The sequence below is a fragment of the Anticarsia gemmatalis genome, chromosome 26 (genome assembly GCF_050436995.1).
Source record: "Anticarsia gemmatalis isolate Benzon Research Colony breed Stoneville strain chromosome 26, ilAntGemm2 primary, whole genome shotgun sequence".
Lineage (NCBI taxonomy): Eukaryota > Metazoa > Arthropoda > Insecta > Lepidoptera > Erebidae > Anticarsia > Anticarsia gemmatalis.
The window spans coordinates 2097715-2109904 of NC_134770.1; the positions used below are offsets into that span (position 1 = coordinate 2097715).

At 32.9% G+C, this 12190-nt stretch overlaps 1 protein-coding gene across 2 annotated transcripts in view; it reads right to left on the bottom strand.

Moving 5' to 3' along the window:
• LOC142984139 (opioid-binding protein/cell adhesion molecule-like) overlaps positions 1-12190 on the bottom strand; it is a 187328-nt gene that overhangs the window by 115865 nt on the left and 59273 nt on the right. The window lies entirely within an intron of this gene.

Consider the following 12190-nt stretch of genomic DNA (forward strand, 5'->3'; position numbering starts at 1 on the left):
CTTTTAAATGAGATTTTGTGTCAATTCTCAGAAATCATACTGCATTTTTTATTATATAGAATTAACATCACGCTTCTTCTCCCTAAAGGTGTAGGCAGAGATGTATGAAATACAGCCAGGTTTGCCATTAGCAATTTTAGTCCCATGTAATAAGTGGCGAGCCTGTTGCAATATACCGGGCTCGTTACCGTACTCCAGGCTACTATTGAGAACTATTCTGAATTAAATTAGAAAAGACCAATAGCACTTTGCCCAACCTGAGAATTGGACCCGAAACCTTGTGAAAAGTGGTCGGCCACACTAATCTCCGCGCCACATAGGCAGTAAAGCAATATTTATAAACAAATCGGTCTAGAATAAGGAAACTTATAATAACTTCAACATTAAAAAGATCCCTATAAATATCATGTTATACAGGACTGATAACCAGAACTAATATCCATATTCAACTAAAAAGTAAGCCAAAAATATTTTAAAAGGAAATACTCGAAATAGTAAAAACTTCGTGTGCTACGGCATTTTATCACAACGTTGAAAGTAGTCGTGACTTCACTGAGGATAGATGATCCGTGATCACGATCCTTACAAAGTGTTTTATTGTGGCTTATTGATAATACTTACTTACTCCCTATGAATTACTACTTTACGAATGTTTTCTCTAAATCTTTCTATAAGAAAACACATTTAAACGCCTCTTGTATTTCCTTTACGGCTTGTTGTTTACATTCAGAAAAATGTAGACTACTATAGTAATAATAGTAGCGCAATTCTCTACAGTCGGAACCACGATTGGTACTGTCGAGTATCGAGAGTTTGACATTTAAAATGTTGCCATGGAGTCTGGTAGAGGCGCTAAACCGATTTTTTGAAAAACAAATTTTCGATAACTAGCCGGTTGTCGTTAGTTGATAGCAGCAGAGAACCGAGCTATAGAAAGAAAGATTTTTGTTTAAACACGCAAATCTCTATAACGCCGAATTCTCCAGAAAGATACAGATGAGCAGTCAACACCGAAAATGGGAGAATAACAATAACACTTCTTATTCCACATAAATATAATAATATTATCTCTTGCAATCTCTACTTTTAAAATTAGTTGTAACATCACCGGCCATGCGCCCCAACGCCCACAATACGGCAATAGATGCGCGTGCGCCGATCACCTGCCCGGGCGGGTGTGCTCACAAAAGCACGCATAAATCTATGTTTGAAGCGTGCCTTACGTTCCATATGAATTGAGGTATTTTGAGGACATAATTTAGGCTATTTTGTTTGGTATTTTTTGTAATATCACGCCTGCTATATGAGAAGATTTAGGCAGATGTGTGTGCTGAAATTCTTCACAACAATCTGCGTCGTCTAATTTGATTCCACTGTAAGTGAGGTATGCACTTGTGAATATTTCAACGAAAATTGAATAAATCTAATAGCATTTAGCAGGGGTTGAAAATCTAAACCGATAAAACATGTAATAAGTGGCTGATATTGAAAAACCCACATAGCACTTTACTCCGTATACTTTACCCGGATTTAAAAAATCAACCTTGAATAACTAATAATAGATTTTCGAAATAGTAATGTTGCAACGAAATTGGTTTCTATATTACTAATAGTTACACTCTAATAACTACAAAAATAAGTTCTAGTAAAAAAGTATATTTTATTAATTAACTAGTTATCTAGACAAATATTTTTACTTAAAACACGCGAGTATTTCAATTATTTAGTTAAAATTGCTAATTAACACATCAATTACCTAAAACATGTTTGTGTTTAATTAATTAGTGTTTCGTGTAAACAACATGAATTTCAATTAGTTAAATGTTAATTTTATATTATTTATATGATATTCATTAAATAATGTGTCTGGATGAAAATTGCTGTCATTGACTGGTCTCATTGTATAAGGTTATAATAATTTTGGAGTGCGACAAACTATAATTCAACAACTTAGTAAAGAGCCCTGGCATGCACGATTCAGACGATTGTTATTTAGTATTCTGTGTATTCCAAAATAAAGAAGCTGTATCATTATATAATTTATATGATATTCATTATTGAATTAATTACAAATAAAATGAAATCATTAATTTTAACCTATATTCAGTTCAAAATTACCAAAAAGTTTTTTTATTTTACATACATACAAACATAATATCACGCCTTTTTCTCAAGGGGTAGGCAGAGACCAAAGAACGCTACTTCGTACAATCCTAACAAACTTCTATACACTTCAATAAAAAAATCCTACAATTTCTAAAGCCATGGACACAATACAAGTTTCCATACACTACAATACAACGTCCCAATTGAGATCACCTTTACATTCCCCGTGCTGTATAGAATCACAATGAAGTTTGGAAAGTTCCAGAATTCTTTGAAATACTGACATTTAAGTGTTAATGCAATTGTTAAGTAAAAATACGAATTTTTATGGAGACTTTAAGAAAGTCTTGTTGTCGGAAATGTTAACTTTTGTACATTTAATTCTATTCATAAGACTGTCTGGGTGGTTGTACGACTACTGCTTACAAGTCTCGGGTTCGAAATTCAGGTTGAGTAAGATATTATAGTTATAGGCAAAACCGCGCGCAATAACAGTCATTTTTAAAGCCTTATGTGTTATGTTAACAACACTGCTACAAATTTTATTTAAAATTTTCAGTAATTTTTCGTGATTAAAAGCAGACATGAACGAGTGTCTTGCCATCTTTACCCATAGACATCCTAAATTTCATCAAAATTGGTTCAGATGTGAAAGCTTAACAGACAGACATTGCTTATCATATCTTTATGTTTTAATATTTTATAGCACAAGAGGAACAAGATAACATTGAATAATATCATGTAAAATGTTACTAAATCAAACACTACACCTAAAAAACCCTTTTACAATAAATATAAAAGGAAAAAATGGCGCCAAGCCGAATTATAAGGCGGGAGATCTTTGTAGCAGACAATAAACAAAACCAGACAATTTTCAACCTTACCACTTTGCAACAAAATGTATATTTGTATAAAATAAATTCGACTATTTGCCTTCACAGGTATCGGGTTTGAGGAATTTGTAAAAAAAAAATGAGACAAAAAGTCGCGGTTTCTTTGTGAAACGTAAAGTTAAAAGATTACACGGAGGATGCAAACTTTAGTGTTTGGTACAGATTTTATCGATTCAAAAAAGGTATAGCATAATTTAACAATCAAATATCAGCCTAATTCATTACTAAATAAAGTCTTATATCTTCTGGCAAAGAAATAAAAGATATTTTCTTCTGTATTGTTGCTTTATCTTTTAGTACTTCGAGAATTGGTTTCGCTAAATGCCCGTAAACCTTTGATGACTCTCTCGACTTTTTTTACAACACTTTTAAAATATTTCAAGTGACATTTGTTTTTTTTATATCCCATTAACTACTGGACATACCTTTTGAGGCAAAGGAAATAAATTAAAGAGTAATTGTCGCCGTTAATCTATGGGAAGAACGAGTGGGTGTGATTTGATTTGATGATAAGGTTTTTACGGTCAACCTAGGGTCAATGTTGTTCAAGGCTGAAGGTTTTTGGTTTAGCTGAGGTACTTGCTTTAAATTTCAAGCGTACTGTAGATTTTTATTTATTTTATTTATTCAAAATATGGCATTTATCACCTAGTAACAAAATTATGGAATTTCAGGAGTACCATAAATGTGCTTTTATATTGTTTATTCATAATGAAATTGGTCTTTATAATCTAGTAACAAAATTACGTGAATGAAGCTGGTCTTTTGGTAAACATATGTTATTAAAACGAGACAAAGTACTTACATTAAAAAAATTAAATCAAAACAAATATATTTAACTAGCAATATTTGACGGCGATTTTAAATGGCAACATTTGCCGGGCTCTCATTTTATCACATCAAATCTGCTTACGTCACTGACGACTTAACTATCAGTATGCGCACTCTGTAAGCTGATAAGCCAATAATTCCAGTACATCTTGCGCAAACAATTGAATAGCCCTTCCTTTCTGTTAATCGGTTTAATACCAACTCATTTCTTAAACAGACCTTGATTTAAATTGCGCTTAGAGTAAATCTGTAGACTTTCAAAGATAATGTAATAGTTTAATTTCTAAAATTGTATGTTACTAAGAAGTCTATTCAATATTTTTTGTCCTTAGCCTGTTTGAGTGTATGATACTGCTCGGTAAAGGCCTCCCCTCTTCCCTTCCAAAACCCCCTATCAGTAGCAAGATCCGATTAGTCCTTTTCAAATACATCCAGTTCATCCCGCCATCTCCGTTTATTTATATCAATATTATGTAGAAAAAAAGTGATATATGTTCAAAATATTTTGCAAATACAATATTCAAATCACATCTCTCCGCTTCAAACTAAAACCACAGGAATCCGAAAAAACCGTATATTATCCACTCTAAATCATAAAAGACAAGGGGTTGACACGACCACAATAACTTTTACACAAAAATACGAAACAAAGGAATTTTTATCATATTTCGACAAAAAACTAGACGTTTCACGGTATGCCTTAATGCGAGCGCTACGGGAGCGTTGTAAAATCTATGTCTAATCGTAAAACAATAAAATGTTTTATTATAAACATTTTTGTGTATCAAAATTGTTACTTCATATCGGTGGGAGGTTTATAAGTTTGATTTGGAGAAGAGCAGATGCATTTTTGATAACTGGATAGTTAGTTTATTGCATTTCAAAAATACCTTTATAAGATCCATCGTTAATAAATTCTATTTGAATCTGATTAGAAAGAATTGAGTATTTTTTTAATAGACAACTCCCGCTCTAGGAACTGCTCTTGTGTCGCGTGGACTTTTACAAACCCTAAACAATAATTTTTGGACCGCACAAATAATTGTTCCGTGTGGGAATCGGACCCACGACCCTCCGACGCAGTAGTAGCGTTAACCATTGCACCATAAACGATTGTTTGACGTTTATTAACCAAGTTTATTCACCTAACTGTCATGACTCAAATAAATACCAATCATAATAAACTATCAAGTACAAAACGAACATTAGAAACACATAAATAATTATAATAGCGATTGTTTGTTTGTTTGTCGTATGGTTAGTGGTCAACCTAGTGTCAAAGTTGTTCAAGCCGCCCGAGAGGCCTTTGACATGCCTTAACGACTGTTATCTTAGTAGACAACAGCCGGGACCGACTTTTTACGTGCCCTCTGACGCACGGAGACGCCCAACTCAAATACCACTATGCGGTCACCCATCTATCCAATGACCGCGCCAGGGGTTGCTTAACTCACAAATTTACCGACCGGTAAGCGCAACTGGCTATGGGCTATTAAACAAGCTTATTCATCTAACTGACATGACTCAAATAATTACCAATCATAATAAACTATGAAATACAAAACGACCATTACTAACACATAAATAGTTATAATAGTGATGAAATAAGCCTTATCAGTACGTCCCTCGAGGCTAACAGGTAGAATTGAATATCCATCATCATAATTAATTTGAGGTTAACATTCAGTAGTTATGAAGCCTACTTTCTTTTGAACTGGTTTGGACGTGCGACTTTGTTAAGGTATTTTGCTAAAATATAGATACTCTAAAATATGGTTTAATGGACAAAACTGACTGTTTTTTTGTTTAACTCATACGAATTTAGGTAAAAAAGTGGTTATGATACATTTTTATATACCGTACCTACAACAACATGTTTCAAATAAAATAAATCGTAAAACTTAACTTTACAAAACTCTGTCTGAAATAACAAAACAATTAATCATCTATCAATCGCAAAAAACCATGAAAAACAAACTGAAATTACAATTGAATGAACCAGATACGAGACAATACAGGTAAGTCTAAAAAATCGATATCCTAAACAGCAGTCAATACCCTTTAAGAATAAAAAAGCTCCCTTATGAGACAATTTTTTTCTTATAAAAAAATGTATTAACTTTTTATTTGTTCAAAATTTTCGGTTCAACCGTTCCAAACACCAGTCTTTTTAAAGGTATGCTTAACTACAATAGAATAGACCTTAATATCTTCTACAACACAGACAATAGAATAGATAATGCATATCACAAAATATCTTCAACCGAGAGATAAATCACAGAACGACACACTATCCGCAAGTAACCCAATACGAGAGTATACGAGTGTATTGCATTGAACAGCTGCTAACGGTATGTTACCGTTAAACGCACGATTCGGGAAATTCACCGTCTTTCTACTTTTAAAGGATGTGACGTTGTTCGTCAATTTATTCATGGACATGCAAGTGTGCTTATGCATTTTATAGTGCATAATATGTGTCGAATTTGCTTGTATTTTAAATGTTAGTTGCTTATGCTAACTAACTTTGCTCACGTGGAAAGTCATCCCAGACTTAGTCCCCGTACTGCCTACGCATCTACCAAAAAACACCAATTGCTATGATCGATACAAAAACCCTTTGCCTCATTAACAAAAATATTTTCTACAAAAAAACAAGCTGCAAAACAATTGCCCTTAATAAATTTTATTCTAACTAGTAGTAAGTCCATTTGTACCCCAAAAAGGTCCATAAATAATACAGATATTATTTACGATAACAATCAAATGGGCGGCAGATGTAGTCACCATGTTGATGACGTCACAAGGGTTAATTGGCAACACGTGGTTGCGTGTCGGAATTCCGGATTATATTTTTTTGTTTTATTTGAATGACCAATTTAGTTTATATTTTTGTGGAGTTTTAATCACTTTATGAATGAAAACATTGTGATAAAACTTTGCACGCAGTTTTGTTATACAGTTAAAGAACTGTTAAGTTTCCAGTTTAAATTTAACTTTAGTAATGGACAACTTTTGACCTTTGAAACAGTATTTTCCCCAGGAGCAGACTTTTGCGTTACAGTGGGACTATAAAGAGCTATAAAACGTTAAGAAAGAGATACATATTGCACTCTTCCAGTGAGGTAGACTAAATAATGAGCAAATCCTTCTCTGATTGTGGAAACAGACTCATGTACATATGTGCAATAATGTGAAAATGCATATAAATGAATACCAAATTAATTATCACATTAAAGCAAAAGCTAAGACCATTTTTCTTACATATTATTTCTGCAAAGAAAAAGCTAACTTTACGGAACATTAAACCAAAGGATTTCTGATTTTTCATGAACATAATAATCTACTTAATACCACAAATAATTTAATTTACCGTGTTGCCAAAATGAATCACAGGTACCAAAAAAATTTCAAAGAAAAGTATCATAATATTATTGATTTATTAGTAAGGCGAAAGATAGATAGCAACTATCTATCTAGTTATACGACCCACTTATCGTAGATAAGGCAAGCAGACTCATCGTAATGCATAACCACAATTTTGCATACAGTCTCATCATCGTCCCAGATAATTTTACGACCTTATTATTTATTCATACGTTTGTCATTCATAAATACAATGAATCTATACGTACTAGTAATGATTGTGATTGTCTGTCTGTCTGTTACGCTTTTAGAGATAACTGCTATGCCGATTTTATGTAAGTTTTCTAAAGAGATAGGTCAAAATCCTGTGATACAACTCATACAACATCCAAGAAAATTTTAAAATATTGTATTCAGACATTTTATTTTACTTAACTACATTATTATTTTTTTCTACTAGACTGTAATGGTTTAGATTTAATATTTAAAACACTGCGTAAAAACGCCTGTTTGTCTATCACAATCGCTTTATTTTATTACTGAACCGTTTAACATGAAAATACAATATATTTTACATTTCAGGGATACCACATATTAAAATTATCATATATGTATATTCATCGCGATATTTGTATATAAATCAAGCAAAGCCGCAAGCTAAACCAAGTCATACAAAAGCTTACTATAAAATTACGGTTTCATTGTTGCAACAAACTTATTTTAATACAATGAAAGCAATAAAACCGATTTGAATCGATATAACGGTTATTTGGCACACCTCTATTGAATTGCAAGAAGGTACCACTCTAATCGATGCAGTTTTTTAATTGATTTTCTATAGAAGGAAACTGTTTACATAAGTTTAATTGAGACCACACATTTGGCAAGCCTTTTTGAGTATTGAGGTTATGGGGTTTGGTTCCCGTCCTAGACAAATATTTGATGATATTATAATTTGACGTTTGTGGGTAGGTGTGACTTGTCCTTATCGATTCGGCTTGTTATTTAGTTTTGAAAATTGATTTTTCTGTGAAAATAGCTTTAATTTAGCGTTTACAATTTACTTAATAAAAGTAAAATTGATTGTATTACAAAAATAACGTACCACAATAAAAAAATACTTCATTCTTTTCTCAACTCGTACTTAGCCAAAGTAGGAGACACCAATCTTTTTTCTGCCCAATACTAGGGAGAAGCCAAAAACTTAGGCTTAATTTAACTTTACAAGCAAACTAACATAACTTTTAATACACAAAATCCTTTATAATTCCCAACTTTATAAAATCTAAAATAAAGACCACAATTATTTAAAAACGAAACCGAACTACACCACAAATCCATAGTAAGCGCAAAACCCCATAAAAATCACCATAAAACAAATCTTTTACAGTACACTTAACTATTCACGGCTTCCATAATCCCATGGTTACACCATGCGTGGGTGCCTTGACTCATGGTCGCCATTGTTGGGCCTTTATGACGTCATAAAGTACAGGCTTAGGCATTGTGTTCAAGATTGATAACGTTGATTGTCATCTACAGATTTTGAAGCTGTGATTGTTGGAAGAAAGTAGGATAGTAGGATAGGCTAAGAATTAACGTTTTTGTTGAATGGAGTTTCTTTTTAAGTAATTGTGCTTTCTTTTTAATTATCCAAAATAGTGTTCTTTGTGATTTTTAATGATTTACATAGATGTTAAACCACGAAATGTAGGAAAAATATATAATGTAAATAGGAACAGAATTAAATAATATATGAAATAGAGCTCTCATTTTTATTATCCCTTCGCGGGATACTATTTTTATAAAAAGTTTTCAATATCACTGACATTTTTCGGGCAAAACACATAACCAATCAAATGGTTTTTTTATCCAAAGCTAGATAGATTTGGATAGGTCGGTAGAATCTTGTATTAAAACTGCAATTATTTTAACTCTACTTAGCTAAAAGTCTCTTTTAATAAATATGCTAAAAATGTCACCATAAAAATTATTTTAAACTATCGGAGTTTTCAGAAATGAAGACATTCATAACATCCCCAAAATATTGATCGTACATTCACCCTCGAACTAACCTATATTTCAACATTCACACCCCTGGATAGGGTGACCAGTACTTAAAGCTATTACAACCCCTAACGGCTAGTAACACTACTGTAGGGGATGTTTTAACCCTTGTTTGATAACTACGAAGTTATGCGGTGTTAAGTAAATTTTACACTTTCCTTTAGTCCGAACTGTAGCGTATATTGTCCATTTGGCCAACAACTTAGAGTATGACAAAATGTATGGATGTGAATGAGGCAAGGGAAGTTTGTAAGTATCGTTCCAAATGGAATTCTGTGGCCTCTGCCTACCCCTATGGAAAACGGCGTGATATTATTATGTGTATATTGTAGAAAGCCTTGTTTGGAAGGTTCTCGCCTAAAGAATGTATGCGAAATTCAGAATTTAAAACATCAGTGACCACCAGGCTTTTGCATCTAACGGTGGCCTGTTTGATGCAACTATTTCGAAAATGCCCAAAATTATTTATTATAATCTAGAAATAACGTCCTTGCCTAGGCTCTCCATTAAGTTGTCAGGCTATAATAGCTTCTGCCCGTGACTTCGTCCGCAAAGAGTATAATTAAGTAGATATTATTTTATAGAATCTTACTTGAACGATGTTGTGAGTCAATGATTTGTTTTGACCCTTTAGACTTTAAATAGTAATTGTTATTTACCTGTAACAAAAACAAACTCAATTAGGTTTACGTAATATTTTTCTATAATATAATATTATCTTAGTTTTCCTACATTTTTTTTATACTATTAACTCTTGCAGTTGGACTCGAGGAGCAGTGATAGCCGAGTGGTTTAAGTTGGCACCTACCACGCAAGTGGTCGCAGGTTCGAATCCGAGGCAACACACCAATGACTTTTCGAAGTTATGTGTGTATTAGAAATAATTATCACGTGCTCCAACGGTGAAGGAAAACATCGTGAGGAAACCTTGCATACCTAATATTTGTTTAATACATTTATTGAGGGCATGCAAAGTCCCCAACCCGCACTTGGCCAGCGTGGTGGACTCAAGGCCTAACCCCTCCCCCTCGTTTGGGAGGAGACCCTTGCCCTGCAGTGGGACAGATATGGGTTATTAAAAAAAAAAAAAAAAAAAAAAATAACTCTTGCCCGCGAATCTGCGTAGACCAATTACTGTCGCCTTTGCGTTATTCTAGTACATAAGTTATAAAGTACCAAAATTAGTGCAGTAGTTTTGATGTGATTGAATAACAAACATCCAAACTATTTTCAAACATTGGTAAGTATAGATTTTTAATATAAAGGTTTTTTTTTTGCTTTCACATTTATACTAATAGTATAAGTCTACGTTAGTTTTCACAAACAACTCAAATAAATCAATAAATTCCCAAAACAGTAACACAATATCTACAAGTACGTCCTGAATTTCCCTTCAGTTTTCAGCACAAGGGGGAGTAGACATTTGGTGGGCGCCACAGTGACGCGCGCCGTTGCCATGACAACCGCCATGTTTGACCAGAGACAACGCCGGCGGCGTTTACAGGACAATCAATCATTTTGATTTATGTTTGATTGAATTGGTTGCATAATATTGTTATGGAATTCAATTATTATATTTTTTGAATTATAGTAGCATATTTTAGTTAAGAAAAGACTGGTTTTAATGTAATTTGTTCAACTTTTATTATTGCAGTAAATTTTTATATTTATTTATTTTCTTATTAAGTAAATTTCCGATAAACCTGATTGTAAGATATACTATAACTTTAATCTTAATTTGGTTAAATTCAATTAATTTTGAATTCTTCAATATCATTTTAATTATGCTACTATTTCAATTGTGTACTTAAGTGACACATTTTTATGACCAGCTATTGAAACTATTTCATTGCATTCATATCGAAAACTTATCAGTACAATCCTCGCTATAGAACATTGACTATTTTCAATAGCACATCTTTGCTCTCTAACCCTAAAACAGCTACCATTCAAAACACTCAATCTATACTTAATATTATAAAGCTGAAGGTTGTTTGAACGCGCTAATCTCAGTGATACTGGTCCGATTTAAAAAAATCTTTCAGTGTTAGATAGTCCATTTATCGAGGAAGGCTATATGCTATATATCATCACGATACAACCAATAGGAGCAGAGTACCAGTGAAAAATGTAACAAAATCGGGGAAAATTATGAACTATTCTCTCTTATGTGACGCAAGCGAAGTTGCGCGGGTCAGCTAGTCATTCAATAATCATTAAACAGAAATCACAATCAAAATATTCCTTCCTTGACCAAAACGCGCGCACACACTACACGCGCTCATATTTCGGCTATAGAAAGTAGGCCGCATATGTTTGTACGATCACAGGATGTCCCTGTTAGCAATGCTCATGTTAATTACTTTCTTTCTTTCACAGCGGTCCGTGTCATGTGCTTTTGGCTAATTGTTATTGGAGAAATTGTTGTTTGGACATTCTTGAGACATGAAGATCTTGGGGACAGTGACAAAATCACGCTGCATACGATATCTGAAGTTTAAATGGTATGTACAGAGAATATGGGATTTTACAGCAAAAGTAGTGTGTTAATGAGTACGATTCGGACTCTATCTTTTTTGTCCTTTGGGTACGGAACCCTAAAAAGTATGCTCAATAACTATTAATTGTTATAACTCTTGTTACTAGACACTTGAATTATGTTATTACATTGATTTATTGAAAATTTGATTTTTCATTTCAGATTTCAATACGATTTTTTTCTATATAATTATGCGAGTTATATTTTCGCTGGATTAAAGTTTTTATGCTGAATATTGTAAAAGTATTATTTTTTATTGACAATACAAATGTGTTTTCTATAGCAGTTCTATCTAAAACAATAGTTTTTACATTACATATTATCACTTCAAATTGTTTCACTCTTCATAACCATTAAACAATTAACATGCAAATGAAACAAAATGTAT